The sequence below is a fragment of the Physella acuta genome, unplaced genomic scaffold, assembly GCF_028476545.2.
Source record: "Physella acuta isolate Inbredline_101_S28 unplaced genomic scaffold, ASM2847654v3 ptg000104l, whole genome shotgun sequence".
NCBI lineage: Eukaryota > Metazoa > Mollusca > Gastropoda > Physidae > Physella > Physella acuta.
Window position 1 is genome coordinate 445,500 of NW_026731624.1, and position 8,194 is coordinate 453,693.

The window sequence follows — 8,194 nt, forward strand, 5'->3', positions numbered from 1 at the left end:
CCAACCTCTGTTGATTCCAGTCGTTATTGATGAAAAAAGTTTTCATACAAGTAGCATGCTTCGATGGTCAAGGAAGCGAATAAACAATTACAACATACATTCTTGTACAAAAGTACTGTCATTTGTAAACATGTTTCAATGTCACGCTTAAAAGCGAACACCACGTACGGTATACAATATGGTGAGAAGTTGCTTGGCCGCTTGTGTTATTTAAAAAAAATATCTACTGTCTCTTTAAAATATGCTTATTTTAAAACAAAACAGTATTCATGAAATCAAAAGACTTGTAAAAACTGCACAGAGCCGTATGTAGTGATCACAATTAAGCTATGAGCAGCTTGCTTTTAAATATCAGTAACTAATATATTTTTATTAAAAAGGCTGCGGGTAAAAAGAGAGCCAAAATGGAGCTGCGGGGTATCGATCCCCGTACCTCTCACATGCAAAGCGAGCGCTCTACCACTTGAGCTACAACCCCTGTTGTCTATCATGGCGAAAATGTATTCAATGTTGTCCAGACCCTCCAGCGTTTGACTTGGCCAACACGTGAGAACAGATTAATCTTTCGAAGGAAAAACGGATTTTGTTTTAATTTCAGTGCCTATTTTGTCTTTGTAAGTATTGGGGTCGAGATGTTTCAAAATAGGTAGCATACTGCCACCAGTAGATGGTACTTGAAGTTGCTTAAAACACATTAACTAAAATCATCTATATCCGGTAGGAAAACATGATTTGCACTCAAAAGGCATACACACAAAGTGGATAAAACCTATTATATTAAAAAAAGTAGTATCACTGGAGCAGCGGGGTATCGATTCCCGTACCTCTCACATGCTAAGCGAGTGCTCTACCACTTGAGCTACAACCCCGATGTACACCTCAAGCAAGCGTACATAAACGACTATGCAGCATCTAGCTGGTTACACGAAGCCTATTCATTAGAGCATACATACCTATTTAACTTTTTCCTCCAACCTCTGTTGATTCCAGTCGTTATTGATGAAAAAAGTTTTCATACAAGTAGCATGCTTCGATGGTCAAGGAAGCGAATAAACAATTACAACATACATTCTTGTACAAAAGTACTGTCATTTGTAAACATGTTTCAATGTCACGCTTAAAAGCGAACACCACGTACGGTATACAATATGGTGAGAAGTTGCTTGGCCGCTTGTGTTATTTAAAAAAAAATATCTACTGTCTCTTTAAAATATGCTTATTTTAAAACAAAACAGTATTCATGAAATCAAAAGACTTGTAAAAACTGCACAGAGCCGTATGTAGTGATCACAATTAAGCTATGAGCAGCTTGCTTTTAAATATCAGTAACTAATATATTTTTATTAAAAAGGCTGCGGGTAAAAAGAGAGCCAAAATGGAGCTGCGGGGTATCGATCCCCGTACCTCTCACATGCAAAGCGAGCGCTCTACCACTTGAGCTACAACCCCTGTTGTCTATCATGGCGAAAATGTATTCAATGTTGTCCAGACCCTCCAGCGTTTGACTTGGCCAACACGTGAGAACAGATTAATCTTTCGAAGGAAAAACGGATTTTGTTTTAATTTCAGTGCCTATTTTGTCTTTGTAAGTATTGGGGTCGAGATGTTTCAAAATAGGTAGCATACTGCCACCAGTAGATGGTACTTGAAGTTGCTTAAAACACATTAACTAAAATCATCTATATCGGGTAGGAAAACATGATTTGCACTCAAAAGGCATACACACAAAGTGGATAAAACCTATTATATTAAAAAAAAAGTAGTATCACTGGAGCAGCGGGGTATCGATCCCCGTACCTCTCACATGCTAAGCGAGCGCTCTACCACTTGAGCTACAGCCCCGATGTGCACCTCAAGCAAGCGTACATAAACGACTATGCAGCATCTAGCTGGTTACACGAAGCCTATTCATTAGAGCATACATACCTATTTAACTTTTTCCTCCAACCTCTGTTGATTCCAGTCGTTATTGATGAAAAAAGTTTTCATACAAGTAGCATGCTTCGATGGTCAAGGAAGCGAATAAACAATTACAACATACATTCTTGTACAAAAGTACTGTCATTTGTAAACATGTTTCAATGTCACGCTTAAAAGCGAACACCACGTACGGTATACAATATAGTGAGAAGTTGCTTGGCCGCTTGTGTTATTTAAAAAAAAAATATCTACTGTCTCTTTAAAATATGCTTATTTTAAAACAAAACAGTATTCATGAAATCAAAAGACTTGTAAAAACTGCCAAGAGCCGTATGTAGTGATCACAATTAAGCTATGAGCAGCTTGCTTTTAAATATCAGTAACTAATATATTTTTATTAAAAAGGCTGCGGGTAAAAAGAGAGCCAAAATGGAGCTGCGGGGTATCGATCCCCGTACCTCTCACATGCAAAGCGAGCGCTCTACCACTTGAGCTACAACCCCTGTTGTCTATCATGGCGAAAATGTATTCAATGTTGTCCAGACCCTCCAGCGTTTGACTTGGCCAACACGTGAGAACAGATTAATCTTTCGAAGGAAAAACAGATTTTGTTTTAATTTCAGTGCCTATTTTGTCTTTGTAAGTATTGGGGTCGAGATGTTTCAAAATAGGTAGCATACTGCCACCAGTAGATGGTACTTGAAGTTGCTTAAAACACATTAACTAAAATCATCTATATCCGGTAGGAAAACATGATTTGCACTCAAAAGGCATACACACAAAGTGGATAAAACCTATTATATTAAAAAAAAGTAGTATCACTGGAGCAGCGGGGTATCGATTCCCGTACCTCTCACATGCTAAGCGAGTGCTCTACCACTTGAGCTACAACCCCGATGTACACCTCAAGCAAGCGTACATAAACGACTATGCAGCATCTAGCTGGTTACACGAAGCCTATTCATTAGAGCATACATACCTATTTAACTTTTTCCTCCAACCTCTGTTGATTCCAGTCGTTATTGATGAAAAAAGTTTTCATACAAGTAGCATGCTTCGATGGTCAAGGAAGCGAATAAACAATTACAACATACATTCTTGTACAAAAGTACTGTCATTTGTAAACATGTTTCAATGTCACGCTTAAAAGCGAACACCACGTACGGTATACAATATGGTGAGAAGTTGCTTGGCCGCTTGTGTTATTTAAAAAAAATATCTACTGTCTCTTTAAAATATGCTTATTTTAAAACAAAACAGTATTCATGAAATCAAAAGACTTGTAAAAACTGCACAGAGCCGTATGTAGTGATCACAATTAAGCTATGAGCAGCTTGCTTTTAAATATCAGTAACTAATATATTTTTATTAAAAAGGCTGCGGGTAAAAAGAGAGCCAAAATGGAGCTGCGGGGTATCGATCCCCGTACCTCTCACATGCAAAGCGAGCGCTCTACCACTTGAGCTACAACCCCTGTTGTCTATCATGGCGAAAATGTATTCAATGTTGTCCAGACCCTCCAGCGTTTGACTTGGCCAACACGTGAGAACAGATTAATCTTTCGAAGGAAAAACGGATTTTGTTTTAATTTCAGTGCCTATTTTGTCTTTGTAAGTATTGGGGTCGAGATGTTTCAAAATAGGTAGCATACTGCCACCAGTAGATGGTACTTGAAGTTGCTTAAAACACATTAACTAAAATCATCTATATCCGGTAGGAAAACATGATTTGCACTCAAAAGGCATACACACAAAGTGGATAAAACCTATTATATTAAAAAAAGTAGTATCACTGGAGCAGCGGGGTATCGATTCCCGTACCTCTCACATGCTAAGCGAGTGCTCTACCACTTGAGCTACAACCCCGATGTACACCTCAAGCAAGCGTACATAAACGACTATGCAGCATCTAGCTGGTTACACGAAGCCTATTCATTAGAGCATACATACCTATTTAACTTTTTCCTCCAACCTCTGTTGATTCCAGTCGTTATTGATGAAAAAAGTTTTCATACAAGTAGCATGCTTCGATGGTCAAGGAAGCGAATAAACAATTACAACATACATTCTTGTACAAAAGTACTGTCATTTGTAAACATGTTTCAATGTCACGCTTAAAAGCGAACACCACGTACGGTATACAATATGGTGAGAAGTTGCTTGGCCGCTTGTGTTATTTAAAAAAAAATATCTACTGTCTCTTTAAAATATGCTTATTTTAAAACAAAACAGTATTCATGAAATCAAAAGACTTGTAAAAACTGCACAGAGCCGTATGTAGTGATCACAATTAAGCTATGAGCAGCTTGCTTTTAAATATCAGTAACTAATATATTTTTATTAAAAAGGCTGCGGGTAAAAAGAGAGCCAAAATGGAGCTGCGGGGTATCGATCCCCGTACCTCTCACATGCAAAGCGAGCGCTCTACCACTTGAGCTACAACCCCTGTTGTCTATCATGGCGAAAATGTATTCAATGTTGTCCAGACCCTCCAGCGTTTGACTTGGCCAACACGTGAGAACAGATTAATCTTTCGAAGGAAAAACGGATTTTGTTTTAATTTCAGTGCCTATTTTGTCTTTGTAAGTATTGGGGTCGAGATGTTTCAAAATAGGTAGCATACTGCCACCAGTAGATGGTACTTGAAGTTGCTTAAAACACATTAACTAAAATCATCTATATCGGGTAGGAAAACATGATTTGCACTCAAAAGGCATACACACAAAGTGGATAAAACCTATTATATTAAAAAAAAGTAGTATCACTGGAGCAGCGGGGTATCGATCCCCGTACCTCTCACATGCTAAGCGAGCGCTCTACCACTTGAGCTACAGCCCCGATGTGCACCTCAAGCAAGCGTACATAAACGACTATGCAGCATCTAGCTGGTTACACGAAGCCTATTCATTAGAGCATACATACCTATTTAACTTTTTCCTCCAACCTCTGTTGATTCCAGTCGTTATTGATGAAAAAAGTTTTCATACAAGTAGCATGCTTCGATGGTCAAGGAAGCGAATAAACAATTACAACATACATTCTTGTACAAAAGTACTGTCATTTGTAAACATGTTTCAATGTCACGCTTAAAAGCGAACACCACGTACGGTATACAATATAGTGAGAAGTTGCTTGGCCGCTTGTGTTATTTAAAAAAAAAATATCTACTGTCTCTTTAAAATATGCTTATTTTAAAACAAAACAGTATTCATGAAATCAAAAGACTTGTAAAAACTGCCAAGAGCCGTATGTAGTGATCACAATTAAGCTATGAGCAGCTTGCTTTTAAATATCAGTAACTAATATATTTTTATTAAAAAGGCTGCGGGTAAAAAGAGAGCCAAAATGGAGCTGCGGGGTATCGATCCCCGTACCTCTCACATGCAAAGCGAGCGCTCTACCACTTGAGCTACAACCCCTGTTGTCTATCATGGCGAAAATGTATTCAATGTTGTCCAGACCCTCCAGCGTTTGACTTGGCCAACACGTGAGAACAGATTAATCTTTCGAAGGAAAAACAGATTTTGTTTTAATTTCAGTGCCTATTTTGTCTTTGTAAGTATTGGGGTCGAGATGTTTCAAAATAGGTAGCATACTGCCACCAGTAGATGGTACTTGAAGTTGCTTAAAACACATTAACTAAAATCATCTATATCCGGTAGGAAAGCATGATTTGCACTCAAAAGGCATACACACAAAGTGGATAAAACCTATTATATTAAAAAAAAGTAGTATCACTGGAGCAGCGGGGTATCGATTCCCGTACCTCTCACATGCTAAGCGAGTGCTCTACCACTTGAGCTACAACCCCGATGTACACCTCAAGCAAGCGTACATAAACGACTATGCAGCATCTAGCTGGTTACACGAAGCCTATTCATTAGAGCATACATACCTATTTAACTTTTTCCTCCAACCTCTGTTGATTCCAGTCGTTATTGATGAAAAAAGTTTTCATACAAGTAGCATGCTTCGATGGTCAAGGAAGCGAATAAACAATTACAACATACATTCTTGTACAAAAGTACTGTCATTTGTAAACATGTTTCAATGTCACGCTTAAAAGCGAACACCACGTACGGTATACAATATGGTGAGAAGTTGCTTGGCCGCTTGTGTTATTTAAAAAAAAATATCTACTGTCTCTTTAAAATATGCTTATTTTAAAACAAAACAGTATTCATGAAATCAAAAGACTTGTAAAAACTGCACAGAGCCGTATGTAGTGATCACAATTAAGCTATGAGCAGCTTGCTTTTAAATATCAGTAACTAATATATTTTTATTAAAAAGGCTGCGGGTAAAAAGAGAGCCAAAATGGAGCTGCGGGGTATCGATCCCCGTACCTCTCACATGCAAAGCGAGCGCTCTACCACTTGAGCTACAACCCCTGTTGTCTATCATGGCGAAAATGTATTCAATGTTGTCCAGACCCTCCAGCGTTTGACTTGGCCAACACGTGAGAACAGATTAATCTTTCGAAGGAAAAACGGATTTTGTTTTAATTTCAGTGCCTATTTTGTCTTTGTAAGTATTGGGGTCGAGATGTTTCAAAATAGGTAGCATACTGCCACCAGTAGATGGTACTTGAAGTTGCTTAAAACACATTAACTAAAATCATCTATATCCGGTAGGAAAACATGATTTGCACTCAAAAGGCATACACACAAAGTGGATAAAACCTATTATATTAAAAAAAGTAGTATCACTGGAGCAGCGGGGTATCGATTCCCGTACCTCTCACATGCTAAGCGAGTGCTCTACCACTTGAGCTACAACCCCGATGTACACCTCAAGCAAGCGTACATAAACGACTATGCAGCATCTAGCTGGTTACACGAAGCCTATTCATTAGAGCATACATACCTATTTAACTTTTTCCTCCAACCTCTGTTGATTCCAGTCGTTATTGATGAAAAAAGTTTTCATACAAGTAGCATGCTTCGATGGTCAAGGAAGCGAATAAACAATTACAACATACATTCTTGTACAAAAGTACTGTCATTTGTAAACATGTTTCAATGTCACGCTTAAAAGCGAACACCACGTACGGTATACAATATGGTGAGAAGTTGCTTGGCCGCTTGTGTTATTTAAAAAAAAATATCTACTGTCTCTTTAAAATATGCTTATTTTAAAACAAAACAGTATTCATGAAATCAAAAGACTTGTAAAAACTGCACAGAGCCGTATGTAGTGATCACAATTAAGCTATGAGCAGCTTGCTTTTAAATATCAGTAACTAATATATTTTTATTAAAAAGGCTGCGGGTAAAAAGAGAGCCAAAATGGAGCTGCGGGGTATCGATCCCCGTACCTCTCACATGCAAAGCGAGCGCTCTACCACTTGAGCTACAACCCCTGTTGTCTATCATGGCGAAAATGTATTCAATGTTGTCCAGACCCTCCAGCGTTTGACTTGGCCAACACGTGAGAACAGATTAATCTTTCGAAGGAAAAACGGATTTTGTTTTAATTTCAGTGCCTATTTTGTCTTTGTAAGTATTGGGGTCGAGATGTTTCAAAATAGGTAGCATACTGCCACCAGTAGATGGTACTTGAAGTTGCTTAAAACACATTAACTAAAATCATCTATATCGGGTAGGAAAACATGATTTGCACTCAAAAGGCATACACACAAAGTGGATAAAACCTATTATATTAAAAAAAAGTAGTATCACTGGAGCAGCGGGGTATCGATCCCCGTACCTCTCACATGCTAAGCGAGCGCTCTACCACTTGAGCTACAGCCCCGATGTGCACCTCAAGCAAGCGTACATAAACGACTATGCAGCATCTAGCTGGTTACACGAAGCCTATTCATTAGAGCATACATACCTATTTAACTTTTTCCTCCAACCTCTGTTGATTCCAGTCGTTATTGATGAAAAAAGTTTTCATACAAGTAGCATGCTTCGATGGTCAAGGAAGCGAATAAACAATTACAACATACATTCTTGTACAAAAGTACTGTCATTTGTAAACATGTTTCAATGTCACGCTTAAAAGCGAACACCACGTACGGTATACAATATAGTGAGAAGTTGCTTGGCCGCTTGTGTTATTTAAAAAAAAAATATCTACTGTCTCTTTAAAATATGCTTATTTTAAAACAAAACAGTATTCATGAAATCAAAAGACTTGTAAAAACTGCCAAGAGCCGTATGTAGTGATCACAATTAAGCTATGAGCAGCTTGCTTTTAAATATCAGTAACTAATATATTTTTATTAAAAAGGCTGCGGGTAAAAAGAGAGCCAAAATGGAGCTGCGGGG

General features: G+C 38.2%; 11 non-coding genes across 11 annotated transcripts; all 11 read right to left on the minus strand.

The window, feature by feature from the left end:
* Positions 1-405: 405 nt before the first annotated feature.
* On the minus strand, positions 406-478 carry Trnaa-ugc (transfer RNA alanine (anticodon UGC)). The gene has a single exon. It is a non-coding gene; the product is annotated as a tRNA-Ala (tRNA).
* Positions 479-1,376: 898 nt separating this feature from the next.
* Trnaa-ugc (transfer RNA alanine (anticodon UGC)) lies at positions 1,377-1,449 on the minus strand. Its single transcript has one exon. It is a non-coding gene; the product is annotated as a tRNA-Ala (tRNA).
* A 320-nt stretch (positions 1,450-1,769) lies between these two features.
* Trnaa-agc (transfer RNA alanine (anticodon AGC)) lies at positions 1,770-1,842 on the minus strand. The gene has a single exon. It is a non-coding gene; the product is annotated as a tRNA-Ala (tRNA).
* A 508-nt stretch (positions 1,843-2,350) lies between these two features.
* On the minus strand, positions 2,351-2,423 carry Trnaa-ugc (transfer RNA alanine (anticodon UGC)). Its single transcript has one exon. It is a non-coding gene; the product is annotated as a tRNA-Ala (tRNA).
* Positions 2,424-3,321: 898 nt separating this feature from the next.
* Positions 3,322-3,394, minus strand: Trnaa-ugc (transfer RNA alanine (anticodon UGC)). Its single transcript has one exon. It is a non-coding gene; the product is annotated as a tRNA-Ala (tRNA).
* An 898-nt stretch (positions 3,395-4,292) lies between these two features.
* On the minus strand, positions 4,293-4,365 carry Trnaa-ugc (transfer RNA alanine (anticodon UGC)). Its single transcript has one exon. It is a non-coding gene; the product is annotated as a tRNA-Ala (tRNA).
* A 319-nt stretch (positions 4,366-4,684) lies between these two features.
* On the minus strand, positions 4,685-4,757 carry Trnaa-agc (transfer RNA alanine (anticodon AGC)). Its single transcript has one exon. It is a non-coding gene; the product is annotated as a tRNA-Ala (tRNA).
* A 508-nt stretch (positions 4,758-5,265) lies between these two features.
* Trnaa-ugc (transfer RNA alanine (anticodon UGC)) lies at positions 5,266-5,338 on the minus strand. The gene has a single exon. It is a non-coding gene; the product is annotated as a tRNA-Ala (tRNA).
* An 899-nt stretch (positions 5,339-6,237) lies between these two features.
* On the minus strand, positions 6,238-6,310 carry Trnaa-ugc (transfer RNA alanine (anticodon UGC)). The gene has a single exon. It is a non-coding gene; the product is annotated as a tRNA-Ala (tRNA).
* An 898-nt stretch (positions 6,311-7,208) lies between these two features.
* Trnaa-ugc (transfer RNA alanine (anticodon UGC)) lies at positions 7,209-7,281 on the minus strand. Its single transcript has one exon. It is a non-coding gene; the product is annotated as a tRNA-Ala (tRNA).
* Positions 7,282-7,600: 319 nt separating this feature from the next.
* Trnaa-agc (transfer RNA alanine (anticodon AGC)) lies at positions 7,601-7,673 on the minus strand. Its single transcript has one exon. It is a non-coding gene; the product is annotated as a tRNA-Ala (tRNA).
* Positions 7,674-8,194: the final 521 nt, after the last annotated feature.